The sequence below is a fragment of the Watersipora subatra genome, chromosome 4 (assembly GCF_963576615.1).
Source record: "Watersipora subatra chromosome 4, tzWatSuba1.1, whole genome shotgun sequence".
Lineage (NCBI taxonomy): Eukaryota > Metazoa > Bryozoa > Gymnolaemata > Cheilostomatida > Watersiporidae > Watersipora > Watersipora subatra.
In genome coordinates this window covers 61892617-61908743 of record NC_088711.1, presented here as the reverse complement: position 1 = coordinate 61908743, position 16127 = coordinate 61892617, and the positions used below count along the sequence as shown (strand labels likewise).

The window sequence follows — 16127 nt, the reverse complement described above, 5'->3', positions numbered from 1 at the left end:
CAAAAACCAAGCATTAGGATATTGCAAGAAAGCACAAACCATACAAAAGGCTGTGAACTGAAAAGACACCAACTATATTGATGTTGCTAAAGTCTACAATTACATTATTTTAGTATATACATTTATAGGTAAGCGTACACACGCCTCGATATACAAGAATAGGTCAATCGCTATTATGAAGACAAGACAAACATCATCATCTCCATAGAGATATCAATGGCAACAAGAGAACACAACTAATTACACAGAAATCATATATAACTGACTATCCATAGTTTACCATTTACTAACTACATGTAGGATCATTCTACTTAGATGTGAATGTGTGTTATTCTCTTATACTGTTAATATAATTGGATAATATTTCACCTAGTCTTAGTTGTTATAGTAATTAATTTCTTTGTTTGGTTGCTCCTCCTATTTTTGTAGTAATATGCTTTACATACAGGTCAATGGTGTTTCAAACACACTTTAGTGTGACTATAGCTTTGTTTGTATAGTTGTGGTTACTAATCTGATAAATATTGCATTCAGCTCTATGATGATAACGCTTATATGTGCCAAAGACTTAAGAGATATTATATATTATTAAATATTATTACAATTATATTTATCCAAAAACTAAGACTATTATCTACACAAAGTATTACTGAGACATCAGAGGGTTGGACTGTGTCAAAGACTCAACAATGATATTTATCCAAAAACTAAGAATACTATTTACACAAAGTTTTACCTAGGCATCACAGGGTTTTGTAAAGTTGCAGTCATCACAGACTAGAAAAACCTGTAGTAAGTTTGTAGTAAGTTTGTAGTATGTTTGTAGTATGTTTGTAGTACTTAGCAGGTAGTGTAACCAGAAATAGTTCGTACATTTTAAAGAGCACCTCACCTCAATGAGCTGAACAATTTTAGATGCCTCAAGTTCTCAAGTTGGTTGAATTTACAGTGACATCATTTATTTGAGAGGGATCCTTGATCTAGCTCTTGTTTACTGTCAGCTCATTTCCTGTTTACCTATTGAGACAGCAGTTTTTCCCTAACTATATATCTTAAAACTAGGGTTATATACGGATGTGTATATGTACATCTTCTGAGTGCTTATGATCAGAGATTAAATCAAACTTAATACATAGTAAAGTATGATCTAAATATCTCTCATGCTCATACTCATTTAATTTTAGGATCTTTGAACGTCATTTTTCCTCCTCCTTGAGAGCATATATATCAACAATACAAAAAGCTGTCAGCTGACTCTCTTGGTGTGCCAAGCATAAAGCAAGAGAGAAAACTTGTGACTCGTGGTATATCAGTCAGCAGCAATTTAAGCCAGTCTAACATGATTGTGATTTCAACTAAATGTAGCATAGTACTTATCAAGTTAACTTTGGCATTTGAAGTTTAACATATAATATACTTATAGCGTATTTATTTGAAAGGCAAACTGTGAAACAGCATCTTATGAATGGCCATAATAATAAGAAAAGGATGACTCATAAAACTCTCCAAAATGATCTCTAGAAGGACATAACCAGCTGGGGAAAATCTCTACCACCGGATTTGCTTGCTATGATTGGCATATACGAGCTGGATGTATACTATTTGGACAATGCTACACACAAAAGCCACAATAGTTAGTTAGCTAAATGCAGTTAGTTTTATTTCAGACAATCTGATATAATATACTGGTATATAAACAAATAAACACTGCTACACAGCAATAGTCCATCTGGTGTAGAGAAAATATGGATCCATGATTTGCTATGGTTAAAGGAGATTGCAACTCTATCAGGAATAACATATATTCATGTAACTGGTCATCATTGAATAACAAACTATCACTATATAAGTGAAGAGCACAGATTTTGAACATAGAATATTAGAGAAGTAAATAATCTTACTATAGCCAATCTTATGTAGCCATAAAAAGAGAAATAGGAATCAGCTAGTATATTAATTTGAATCACTGCTCAGGTTCTACCGGAAGACGGTGGTTTGTGTTGCAGGGACACGCACTTCACCAGCCATTCAATACCCGCATCAATACCATCTCTTTTAAGGGCACTGGCAGCCATGACACTGCAGTCCCAGGGTCCAATTTTACTAGTGCTTGTGTTGAACACTGCCTTTATGTCAGAAACGTGGATGCTTTCTGGTAAGTTCTGTTTGTTGGCTATAACCAGAAGAGGCCCTCCATGAAGATGTTCATTGGCTATTCAGATGAGCATTGTCAAGGCCAAGAATGAGTACATAGTACTGATCTTTTTGTGTGAGATGCTTGTATAAACCAGAGAGGAGGGTGTACATGGTCAGCGCCCTGAATCAGAAAAAGATGTGCAAAAGAATTCATAGATGGTGAAGATAGACCAAGCATGACGCTTGCTACTGAAGACTTGGCTCTGCATGTAATATGTCTAATAGCTTGCATATGACACCAGGGTAGAAAATGTTGAAAAAATAGGTGAAGGTCTGTCCCGGCAAGCTAAAAAACTTGACTACAGTCTCTCCTCCATTATTTAAATTTTTCAACCTGTGCAAGCTTTTAAAAATTGGTGATCAGAAGAGACAAACTGCAGACCAATATCGCAATCAACAAATGTGTCTGTTCACATAAAACTGTGTGCGCTGATTACAAAATTACTCAAATAAAAAAACTGGTCAACTAAACTGGTGATACTGATCAAACACTGTCTTGCTCACGACTCGTTACCTGCTTACACAAGTGATTTCCAAAAGTTCTATCCTGGAACTAGTGTTGTTTTTATCATACATAAATACCTGCCTTCGACTATTTTCCATGAAAAGCGCCTCTTTAAGACTGTTTGATGATGATGCAATAGTGCAGCAAACAAGTGTTTGTTCGTTTGGTTCCTGACATTCAATGTTGGTAAGTGACCACACATTTTTATGTTACCAATAGCTATTCCTACTGTTTATCAATCTAAAGGAATTTCACGATTGCATATGAATAGGGTCTAACAATAGATACAGTAAATCCTAGATCGGCAAATAGCTATCATTACAATGGAGTAAAAGTGAGGCCTATAATTGGCTGTTATTTTTACTATGTTGCGTCGCAGTGATGTGCATCACATCATCAAAGCCTTCAATTGAGCAATAGGTTTAGTAGTCGAAGCATGCTTGTCATGCTAGTTTTTAAGTCATAAACGTAACAATAAGACCAAATTCTTAGTGAAATGTCATCAGAGGAGACCACAACACCCCAGGTATATCCTGAATTGCCCATAACAAGACAGAACTTCAACTCAAAACAAGAAATTCTCAACAATATCATAAGCTATCTATGCCGACTAAAGACACCAAGCTGAAAGCTGCTAGTGGAAAATAATAGGAAAACCATCACCATTTCATCATTGGTTTTGAGTTTGCAGCCAAATCTGTACATGGCATTGCTCAGTATCTTTACAGCAACTACCCTTACATAAACTACTTCCTAACCTTTAAGATTAACCAGGATCACATTGAGATTCTGTTTTCCACAATATGATCTAAGGGTGGGTATAACAATAACCCGGATGTGCAGTGCTTTAGATCTGCACTTCGGGCACTGCTCATAAAAGCAGATATCACATCAAGTCCCAATGCTAACTGTATTGATCTGGATGTGAGCAGGGCTGAAAAAACTGGCCAACTCCTGTTACATTATCTGGCTAGAAAAAAGAAGAAGAAGGAGACAAAAGCTGAGGAGTTCGGTGATGAGGATTTTTTTCTAACTCAAATGTGATGACTGTATCAAGTTCTTGATCGATGTAGAAGTAGTGGAAAGTAGAAATAGTGATGACATAACCTTAATCTCAATTAAAAACAGAAGAGGATAGGTGACCAATTGATAGGCCGAATATGTATTGCTGCAGAAAAGTACCTACGTTCACACATGCAGAGCTATGGTATTATACAGAGAGCTTTTAAACATGTAACATCACAGACAATAACATATATGTCTTATTACACAACCTCAATCAAGGTTTTACATGCAAAGTACATGCCAACAGTTTACTCAAAACTATAGTAAATCGCTATACTAAAATCAGAATACACTATGCCGCTTCAAAGCAGGAATTTAGTTCCACCAACCTTAAACAAAAATTATCTCGTCTAGTTATTTTCAGTCATGTCTAATGGGTGTTTAATACAGTGGTTCAGCGTAACTGCTTCTAAGTCTCATTTGGTTCATCAGTTTGTTATTAGTTTAATTTCTATTTGGTCACTCTTTCTATGATCAATGATATAGAAGCTTCTAAATCATTGGTATTATTCATTACCATGTGTGTAAGATTCTTGTCTTTCTCATCCAAAGTCATTACAGTCATACTTCGACTTACGAGCTTAATGCGCTCCGAGACTAAGCTCGTATGTCAATTCACTGGCATGTTGGTGCAATTTATTTATATATAGAACAATTAAATATATATTGATTGATTTCCATAATTAAATACATACAATAGCAGCTAACGCTAGGATTTGCCAGAGAGGAAGAGATAAGTTATCCTTCATTACATCAGTTGACTTTTATAAATTTGGATTTTATCCACGTTTTAAAAGACAAACTTAAAAGCAAACCTAAGAGCAAACTTTCATTTTTAACTTAACGTAATTAAAATTTCTTCGGCGTTCATAGTTTTAAGTTTCTCACTAGTTAGCTAATTTTTCTTTTGTTTCGCTCTCACGACCAGCTGGCCGTTTTAAGAGAAACCTATCTAAGGACGTTTGCCTTTGTCGCCCTTTTAACATGTTGCGATTAGGACGAACACAGGTGTCATCACAAAGGGTTAATGCACGACCACTAGCCAACTTGTACGAATGTCTATTTTTATAGTCTTGATTGATAGCACTGGCCTTTTTACGTAGCATTGTTTCAGTTACGCAGTCACCGGCCAATTGTATGTCTTTTATCCAAGGCCTGAGCAGTCTCTCCATCATTGGGCATGAAGATCGCCGCGTCATTTAGAAACTATGGTTAGTCCTTTTGTAATCTGAATACCCTGAATATAATCTTTGTGTTTGATAATTGTTGATGTATTTCTGTCATATTGCTGAGCTAGTTCAATCACGCATACACATTTTGCATATTTTTTAATAATTTTCCGTTTAATATCAATTGTTATTATTTGCTATTTCTTTGCATTATCTTTTATTTTACTGGCAAACTTTCGGTTTACGCACAGTACTTTTAATTCACATAATTCTGCGCTGAAAATTGCGCAAAAAACATGGTACAAAAGTATAATCTGAGCAGTTGAAAAGTACAGAGTGATGCTGTTCTCATAAAACACCTCCGACTTACTAGGCAACTGACTCACGTGCTTGTATCTCATAATGGCTCGGATGTTATTGCTAAAAATTGCTTCAAAGCTGGCTCGTACCTCATGTTTTTCATACACTAGGGCACTCACAAGTTGAAGTATTACTGTATATAAGTTTTACATATTTTCAAAAAAGTATGCAGTCTCAGATGCACAAACTATGGAATAATTGTGCAGGTTTTAGTGTTAAGTCAATAGGAGTTCATGCATGTAGATCAGCTGATTGACTTTACACATCACCATGACGTTGGGTCATGCTAATTATAGGCCTCACTTATTTTGATTATTCGCATATCTATGGTTTACTACATCTCTGTATCTGCATATCTAGGGTTTACTATATCTATGGGTCTAACCCTTTGGACTCAAAATAGGTTACTATTTATTGTGCAATGAGCAATTTACAACAAAAAATCAGATAGTTAAAAGCCACACATCATATGCTAGGCCAACTCCAAATATGACCCTATTTACAAAAGTTTTAGGAGAGTGCAAAGTAAACATTAATAAGCAAAAAACTTTTCTCTGATACAAAATGAAAGCGCTAAAAAAGCCATTGGCAAAAGGTTGATGTGGGACATCATCTTATCGTCTGTCTAGAACATTTTATGCTCAACCAGAAAATGAAGGTACAGTGGATTATTGGTTAGATTTAGGACGGTTCGTAGAATGCAAACAGGGTGACTCAGAAGGCAGCGAGCTATGGCATAAGCATTTCGTAGTCCTCTGAATAGAAAACTGCTATTGAAAACAGAAGCTCTTGTGGTGGCAAAGACCAAGTCTCTTGTGGTGACGTGAGTCGAAGACTTCACAGTAACTAAAGTAGGGCCAAGATGGCTCACAGACGCTCCAACTGCTTGTTGAAAATAAGGGTCACAGTACTTATATTAATTGCCATCAATGATGAAGGTACTCATGTTGCTTTAAACTACAAAGGCTACTCATCTTGGAGATGAATTCAACTCAGTAGAGAACAAGGATTGTGATTGAAAAGTAAGAGAAGCTATGTTATATCTAAAGACAATGAGCCTAAACTTATGCATATGAGCTTAATAAACAGGAAATATTCATGCTGACTTGCTTGTGATAGGGATAAAAATCATTTGAAGTTAGATTGCTCGCTTAAATAACTTTTGAAGTTTTTCTAGTGTAATGCACTCTTTATTTGTTGATGTTTGTTAAACTAGACCCACATGTATATCTATTCCTAGCCAATTATTTGTTTCTTGAGCAATTTTGTGTGCATATGAACTTTTTCATACACTAGGGCACTCGCAAGTTGAAGTATTACTGTATATAAGTTTTACATATTTTCAAAAAAGTATGCAGTCTCAGATGCACAAACTATGGAATAATTGTGCAGGTTTTAGTGTTAAGTCAATAGGAGTTCATGCATATAGATCAGCTGATTGACTTTACACATCACCATGACGTTGCGTCATGCTAATTATAGGCCTCACTTATTTTGATTATTCGCATATCTATGGTTTACTACATCTCTGTATCTGCATATCTAGGGTTTACTATATCTCTGTATCTGCATATCTAGGGTTTACTATATCTATGGGTCTAGCCCTTTGGACTCAAAATAGGTTACTATTTATTGTGCAATGAACAATTTACAACAAAAAATCAGATAGTTAAAAGCCACACATCATATGCTAGGCCAACTCCAAATATGACCCTATTTACAAAAGTTTTAGGAGAGTGCGAAGTAAGCATTAATAAGCGAAAAACTCTTCTCTGATACAAAATGGAAGCGCTAAAAAAGCCATTGGCAAAAGGTTGATGTGGGACATAATCTTATCGTCTGTCTAGAACATTTTATGCTCAACCAGAAAATGAAGGTACAGTGGATTATTGGTTAGATTTAGGACGGTTCGTAGAATGCAAACAGGGTGACTCAGAAGGCAGCGAGCAATGGCATAAGCATTTCGTAGTCCTCTGAATAGAAGACTGCCTTTGAAAGCAGAAGCTCTCATGGTGGCAAAGACCAAGTCTCTTGTGGTGACGTGAGTAGAAGACTTCACAGTAACTAAAGTAGGGCCTTGTTGGCTCACATAGGCTCCGACTGCTGGTGAAAAGGAAGGGTCGCAGTACTTATATTTCTTTGCCTTCAATGATGAAGGTACTCATGTTGCTTTAAACAACAGTGGCTACTCATCTTGGACATGAATTTAACTCAGTAGAGAACATGGATTGTGATTGAAAAGCTAGAGAAACTATAATATATATTTAAAGACAATGAGCTTGAACTTGCGCATATTAACTTAACAAACAGGAAATATTCATGACTTGCTTGTGATAGAGACAAAAATCCTTTGAAGTTATATTTCACACTTAAACAACTTTTGAAATTTTTCTTCCATTCATTTGATGCACATTTTTCTTGCACTTCATTGGATGTGAACTCTACACCATCGAATCTGTCTAGTAACTGCAAGAAACTGCCGCTGAAGAGAGGTACCCACAGAAATTAACAATAGACTATCTTGACCCACTGCCTACTAGCATCGTGACATCACATAAATTTACTCTGTTGAATTAGAATTTGCACTGCGTACCAGGTCCCACTCCTCTGCATCAATATAAGTTTATTATCATTGTTATGGTTACAGTTTACCACTTTCCTGAATATGTATCTACATATTTACCTAACTTCAGCTGAACCAACACAACTACAAATATTTAAGGATTCTTACAGACTAAACATTGCAGCTGCCTTTTGCTTAAAATAACTCTGTAGAGTTTTAAACACAACCTTCATAACTCTTATGGTAGATTGATGTGGGATTAAAGCAAACAAGTGTAACAATGAAATTGTAAATGTGTTTGGTCTCCATTTTATTTATTCACAAATAAAACTAACAAAAAGCAAATATAAAAAAGCAATAAAATCAACAACACTATTCAATTGAACTAAAATTTAAATCAAAATATTAAATATGAAGATTAAAAGTATGAGTCAAGGTTGAAGTGAAACACAATATTAATATTGTTGGGTTTATTCAATAGAAATTTAAATGATATTGACCTTTGTCTCTTTGAACAATTCATATAATAGTCTTACATATTTTATAGTAAGTTTACCTTAATTTATGGGTAACTCACCCATGGAAGCTAAGAGTCTATTATAACTTAATTACCCTCTGACAAGCCAAGAAACCAAAACATGAGAATATGGGAACAAAGGTCAAACAGAGCAGCACAAAGGTAGCCTCAACAATAACCATACCAACAAGTGTAACCAACCATAAGTATAGGAGATAAGCACAGTGTTAGCGGAGGATAAATATACCAAGTTAAGAAGCAGGTCATTAGTTCAACTTAAAATTACACTTACTCTTCAAACTTATCTTATTTCTCATTTTCTCTGGTAGAGTTTTTAAAGTCACCTTCTATAACAAGAGATTATTATAATTACTAGCAGACCTTCCATATCCAGACTAGATAATAGACAACATGGTATTAACTTATCATATGCATTTTAGTCTAATGTAAAGAATACCGTGGCATGACTGTTTGTGTCAATATCATCTGTTTTGGTATAATAAATAGATGCAGGTAGGCAATAAGATGCCTTGAGACTTGCTCCATATGAAAATGTAACATAATTCTCTGTGTTTATATTAATGACCACAGCCAAACTTGATCAGGCCACTTTGAATTAATGGCTATTTATAGATTTTTATCGATTCTTAGATTCTTAGATTTAGTTTTAATTTTAAAAACCTTTTATATTTTTAATAGGACAAGTAGTATAGTTGGGAAACAAAGCTCAATGTGATTTTATAAGTTTTGAGAAAAACATTAATCATTTAGATTTAGCAGCCTTCGCTGCTCAAAATTGCAATTGTTCATTGAATTTGTTAAGTTTGTTTCAAATTGGTTAGTCAAATTTTATCATTATTTATGAGCATAAAAGTTGCTGCTCAACAAATCATGGTAATATATGTGTGTTTAGTAATGTCTAAAGAAACCCGCTACCTCTCTTTACTGCTCTACAAGAACCAAACCCTTTGAGTAAAATGGCAAAGGTACATGTACTGCGTATATGTATAACTATAAACTGTGTGTATATAATATATAAATAGACAATACAATTCAATGGGGGCACGTACCAGAGACCTACATGCAAGATATGATCTCTGTTTTCCTTGGCTTGTCTGACCTCTTTATATATGATCGCAGCTGGTAAGCCCTGTCCGTTTTTTCAAGTTTGGCTAAAGGTGTGTACACGACGCTTTATCAATGACAGCAATGCATTATTCTTGCCAGCTTTAGCCCTAGCAGTTTATGGCAGTATTAGCCAGAGCTTGATAGCCGGGTTAGTGTTCACCATGCCTGCTTTATTAGCTGTATCTAACTGGCTGACTATGTTTTTCATGGTGGACAACTCAGCAAGCTGGACAGCTTTTAAAAAACTCAGCAGGCCGGTCTGGCCTTTCTGATTGGCTTCCACTACAACGAAAAGCTATAAAGTAACATGAAATTTGGATGATATAATAATGTAGATAATATAATAGAGTAATGCTACAGTAAAACTGTAGAATTCTAAGGAGATATGGAGATGATTAGAGTACTGGAAACAAGTGGCATTCTTAAAGAGCCTGGAAGGAAAGGTCTCTATACATGTATTTGGCTTGCTAAGTTCTAGTACATGTAAATTTCCTGTGTGATAAAGCAAATGGTTAGTCCAATCTCATCAACTGACAACAAGACTTGAGTGTATTATACATGTAGCTTGTAGTTAACCAAACTGAACAGAAATTGATTTCTATATAAGCATGTTTAAATTGGCAGCAATACCAACAAGCTTTCAATACTGCATAAGTGGTAAATGGATACCAGACTTGCGTTAGTGAACAGTCGTTTGTCAATGTTTGTTAAGGTTATGTTTCCCTTTCGTAACTTGACTTTGAACAAGAAGCAAACAAAAAAATATTACCGATATTCATTAGTGACAGCTAGAAACAGGTGAGCTTAAAATGCGAAACAGATTGGAAAGGGTCTTGTAATCAACCGTCTCATTGATAGTAATTTATACATAGGTGTTTGTCTACTAGCTGCTATTCCTGTATCATCAACTTGTGACTCAGGAATCCTTCTCTGTCTCTAAAGGTATAGGTAGAGTGTTTTGGGGATAATTTATATAATGATATATTATATAGACAGATAATAATGCTATAAATATAATAATTCTTCTTTAATGATATACTATAGTAACAGGGAATACTAATGAGAACAGATTACTAGTGTTCATTAGTGACAGCTAGAAACAGGTGAGCTTAAAATGTGACAGAGATTGGAAGTAGTCTTGTAATCAGCTGCATCATTGATGGTAATTTATACAAAGATGTGTGTCTACTAGCTGCTGTTCTTATATCATTAACTTGTGACTCAGGAATCCTTCTCTGTCTCTAAAGGTAGGTAGAGTATTTTAGGGATAAGTTCTATAATGATGTACTATAGTAACAGATAATAATAATAATTCTATAAAAAGTAAGAGTGACCTTATAAAGTGTATCTACTTGTCTATACTATAGAGACACATAATAATATTAATAACAATAATAATAATAATACTATAAAGAGTAGCAGAGAGACCTTATTAAGTGTATCTACCTGTAGGTATCGATAGATGTTAATATGACACACTGTATCAGACATGTGACAGGCTACCTATGGCTAAAGATAGACTTTGAAAGGGAATTACGTGTAGTTCTCTAACGACATAACATAATTACACAATAATCATGACTAGAAATTCCACTGTCAGACAGCCCACGACCAAAGAGATATTGGAAAATAGAAAGGGTACTGATGGTTGGGAAATGCATTATTAGCAGACAGATGGCACTGCAGCGCAATAGGATAACTGCAATGGTAGCTGTAATGTACTGGGTGTTATTATATACAACAAATAGCAATAATGAAAAGAAAAGATTATATGTTTATATCTCTCCCCCTTCAATAAGAGAAATGCAATATTGGCCAATATTAGAAGTAAAATGCACTGATATTATTAGAATAACCAAAATTATTAATACAGTAATAATATAAAACCAATGCACAATTTTGTTGACATTTCAAAACGTCATAGCTAGCAATATCAAGAATTTGTGATATTTATATAAATTTTTCGAAAATCTGTACTATGTAGTCATTGTTCTGTAGTCATCCAAACTTATAATTGAATATTGTAATAACCTCATAAGAATCGTTAGAAGAATATCATCGTCATTTTCTTTACTTACACTGCGTTGGACATCAATTAGAATATCAATTAAAGTACTCAAAGTGTCTAAAATGTCAGCTACTTTGAAATCGGCACAAATTAAACGATTTCAGTACTCCTACGTTAATTACATAAACCTTCGGTAATTCGACAATGCTATAGAATGATGAAATGTGCACGTTATTTTTCCGTAAAATGCGCACGGCTTAATGGTTTTATTCTGTCACTCGGCGTTTCATTTTCCGATCTTAACTTTTATTAAACCAAGCTTGTCAAGCGTTTTGTGAAGAATTTCAGCCAAATTAATTTGTCTATTTGTGTATAATCCATTCAGATGGGTAAGTTTTAAAAGAATTTCGACAATTCACAAAGACTTGGTAACATATTTAAACAGGCTTATAGGTGTTTTGTATCGTTATTATACTTTAACGACTTTACAAAACGATTGCTAAATTGGTTGATGAGATTTCGAGACAAGGGTTCGTCTCAGTGTTGATGAATAATTTTTGTAAGTTGTGTGCACATGAATTTATCATAAAAACTCTCAAACTTCGCATCAGCTCGTTCGGTCGTAGGATAATACTATGCACATAATATATTCAAATGTTAACTTTCTCACAATTATTTGATGCTATATTCTTATTCTTCTGTTCTTCTTTTCTTCTCCTAATATTTTTTGCTCTCGGATTGCCATAAAACCTTTATTTGAGCTTCACATGTATCTGAGTGCCACTCCTAGTAGGGGAACACCACTTATTCACTTGGGCTTATGAAGGTGTGCGATTGATGTGAACTGCACTATCTATGAAATCTCTAAAGAACACAACTAAATCCTGTGCACACTCTACATGAGCATTGTTAAGGGTTTATTGTTGCGCAAGAGTGGATCACTTCCCACGCCATATATACAACATCGGCCTGAACCAGGTATTACATAGCCAAAACAGAACAAGTGAAGTCATCACATGTTTCAGATGAAGCTGCCATTGCCCATTCACTTCCCTATTAGTTCAACTGTTTGCAAAATGAACAAACATAGAAATGTTCATCATGGCAGCAACTCCGCAACAATCAGCATGAGCCATGACCATACACTCGGTGGTCAGCTTGAATATAAAATCCGGCTCTATGATCTCGTTGTGTATTATATGACATACTGTGATCCCTTTAATTGAGAATCATGGCCCTCTATTTTTCAACCCTTTCTCTATTATAGAGGCAGGGTTTGAACCCTACCTCCAATTGACCGCCACTATAATAATGGGGGATCAATTGGAGGTGGCGTTCAAATGGAGGCTGGCGTTGTATTTTTCAAGTGGCTTGTCAGAATTTTGGAAAAATAAATTTAGCCTTTTTACGGGCGAAGCAAATGGCACCTATATTTTTTCCTCTTTTTCCAACGGAGCGATATTAAACTTTTTGAATGCAATAAACTTGCTAACATAACTCCAACTTTTCAAGAATCTCTTAATAACTATGCTTTCAAAAACAGCGAGACCTCTCTGCCAATAGATATCTAGTGCTTGCTATTAACCAGCGATGATATAACAGCCTGTGTACTGCTTTGCAAGTTGTTAAAGCTTTCAATTTTTATTTTATTCACATGTAGATTTGAAAAGATATTTTTATTTTATGTCTATATAAAACAAGGTTGAGTAAAAACTCATTGCATCATTGATATGTTTACTACAGTTTGGAGCCAGAACTGACTTTTATGAGCAATAGAAGAGGAGTTATGAGCTTCGATCCATTGTGGGCTGTGTTAAGATAGCCGCAAGAATGCTATTAAATAACTTGCTATAAATCTGCAAAGTTATAAGTTGTATCATAATAGTCTATCATATAATACAAATAAATATTTATGAACCAGTGACATAAATGAACCATACTTATATTACGTGCAGAAACAAAAGTTTAAATTTTTAAAACAGAAATAATTATTTGCATTGTTTGCTCGGATAGCTGCAATCTACAGTAATTGTTGCTTTTGACGGAACAAATATCTTCTGGCGGTCCAATGTTTTCTGGCTGTCTAATACCTTTCACAATGTCTTCTGACTTCAATTCTTTTTTCCCCACTGCTGAACGAGTCAATATTAACGTTCAAACAATTTTTTGGCTGAGCAATAATTTAGCACAAATTCAAAGCATAAGGTTTTGCTAGCTAAACGCCTCTTTCACCCTAAAACTATTCATTCATCTTCCATCGTAAATTTAAACTGTTTTTATATACAAGTGAATCGAAATATCAAGACCATGTTAAACAAGAAACTACTATTAGCCTGAGATAGTTGTCAATAATCTTTATGGTGTCTCTTTTAAAGTTTTAACAAAAAAGTGAAAAACTTTGCATTTGGACAACAAAAGAGTTGATTGTTATTGATGTGAGCAATTCATTATTAATGCGATTTGACACTTTTTTACTGAGCAATTAATATTATGGGTTCGTACAGATCAAAGATTGTCAAAGCGGCGATTAAATGGAGGTAGCGCTCAATTAGAGCTTGGCGCTCTATTTCTCAACCCTTCCTTCAGGGTGGTCATAAAGTAGAGGAGGCGTTCAAATGAAGATAGAATTCAATTAGAGGTTTTACGGTATGTGTTGTTGAGCTAGAATACATCTCGCTTTACTCTTAGTTTATTCCAAAAATAGGTAAGCCACTCTACAGATATAAAGAAGAAACACCAAAGAAAGTAGATTATAGAAATTTATAATTTTCAACTGTTGTCACTAGTTTCCCACCCTACAATTCATGTAAAACATCTCAGATTCTAGACATCAATGTAATTCCGATCTGCTTCCAAATTTTCTGGTTTCTTGCCGATTTGATAGAATAAGTAATAGTTGCTACTTTTGTAGTTGTTTTCTCTAGCAAGCGTTGTGCTATATCACATTCGGCATACTAATTAAAAACAGTGAAAATTGTCAAAATTTTAGGTTGTTGAAAAAAACAGAGAAAAACAGGTGAAAACAAGTGAAAACAGGTGAAAACAGCTTCATACTTTGCTTGAAGTTTAATAGTGACTCACGTGAAAGAAATTGCCTTAATTATTAGCACTCTCACAGATTTATTGTTTGGCGAATTCATGTAGATTCCTTGTAACACCAGGTGATGCACAGCTGGCACGTAAAAAAAAGGTGTGCATTGCACAATAGCGCAATGCACACCTCTTTTTTCATTGCACCGCAAGCGCTATTTACAATAGCGCATTGCGCAACCTAAGCAGTTACATCGTGTGCAGTATGTTGAATTGAATTCATAGTTTTATTGTGTGTCGTAATACGTGTCTTGAACTATACTAATTGCTAAACTGTTAGAATCGTGGTCGCTAATAATTGGTTTAGCCAATTAAAAGTGCTTCGTCGACGAATTCGGTGGGCAGCGCAGCTTAGACTATTTTGTGAATTTTGGCCAAACAATTCTGTGAATTTCGGTCAAACAATTTTATGTTTTTCATTCACTTTGTGATTTCGGTCAAAACCAACAAATAATTTGTCACATGTGGCCATACCTTTACACAACCATCGTCACCTCATCGACATCACCTACAGTGATAAATGATGGTCTCGTCTGTCACTTTTCAATTATTCCTGTCGTCGGGCTGTCAAAATCGTCATAAAACAACGGAAGACCCCGATGTAACAAGGGTCCAAAACATAAATTGACAAGTAGTTACTTTAACACCTTCTGTTTTGAGGAGTAAATCGCTAGTTTGGCAAACAATGATAAAGTTCAAATACGAATCGTTGGAAAGGTATGGTGGGAATTTATCGGCAGTGGTCAACTCCAAATCTATTTGAAGCAGGAAAACTCAGTGAATGTAAGTATAAGTGTAAGTAAGCCCTTTGGTAGCGCACATGCTAAACTCCTTTGCTTTTTCATGAATTGATTCCAGCTAACACTCAGTTACTCATACTATAACTGTACTATATAGAGGTAACTATGTATATGTTGGCAAGAAAAGTATTTATAAGAAATCAATTCTATGTATTTAACCAGTGTATATGCATTGGTCAATGGTATGCCCAGCCAGTCATGGCTGAAATTTGAGAAGATATGCTAACAAGTGAGGACAATGAAATAGAAGTTGTTAGGTACATAACATTGTTCAACATTGTACGACGTTGTACAAACATAGCTTTCAATAATTGCAAAGTTTTATTGATGCAAAATATATCACATTCTGTTGTCAGAATATAAGTAAAATATAGAGCAAGAGCAATGATTACACAGCAAAGCAATGGTAGAAACAACCACACCTACACAACCTCAGAAATAAAAACTATTTTGTAACATCCTTTTCTAACTATATGTCTTTTGTCAATGTGGTCCTCTGGTAACAATAAACTCAACTCAGCTAGGCTCAAAATGATTGGTCCAAAGTCTAACAGCATCGAGAAGTATTCAGAAGGAGCTGCCAAGTCTCTTCTTGTAAACAGTTTTAGATATGAAATATTTAACTATTTGATAACAAATCTAATCTCCTTCAATGGTTATGGTTTTCCTTGGTTTTAAATGACTTGTAAAGTATTTTATTTGTAGACTTGAAGCGAGGAAAATATT

At 34.9% G+C, this 16127-nt stretch overlaps 1 pseudogene; it reads right to left on the bottom strand.

Annotated features, from left to right (window-relative positions):
- Positions 1 to 1737: 1737 nt before the first annotated feature.
- Positions 1738 to 16127, bottom strand: part of LOC137394447 (uncharacterized) — a 68026-nt pseudogene continuing 53636 nt past the window's right edge.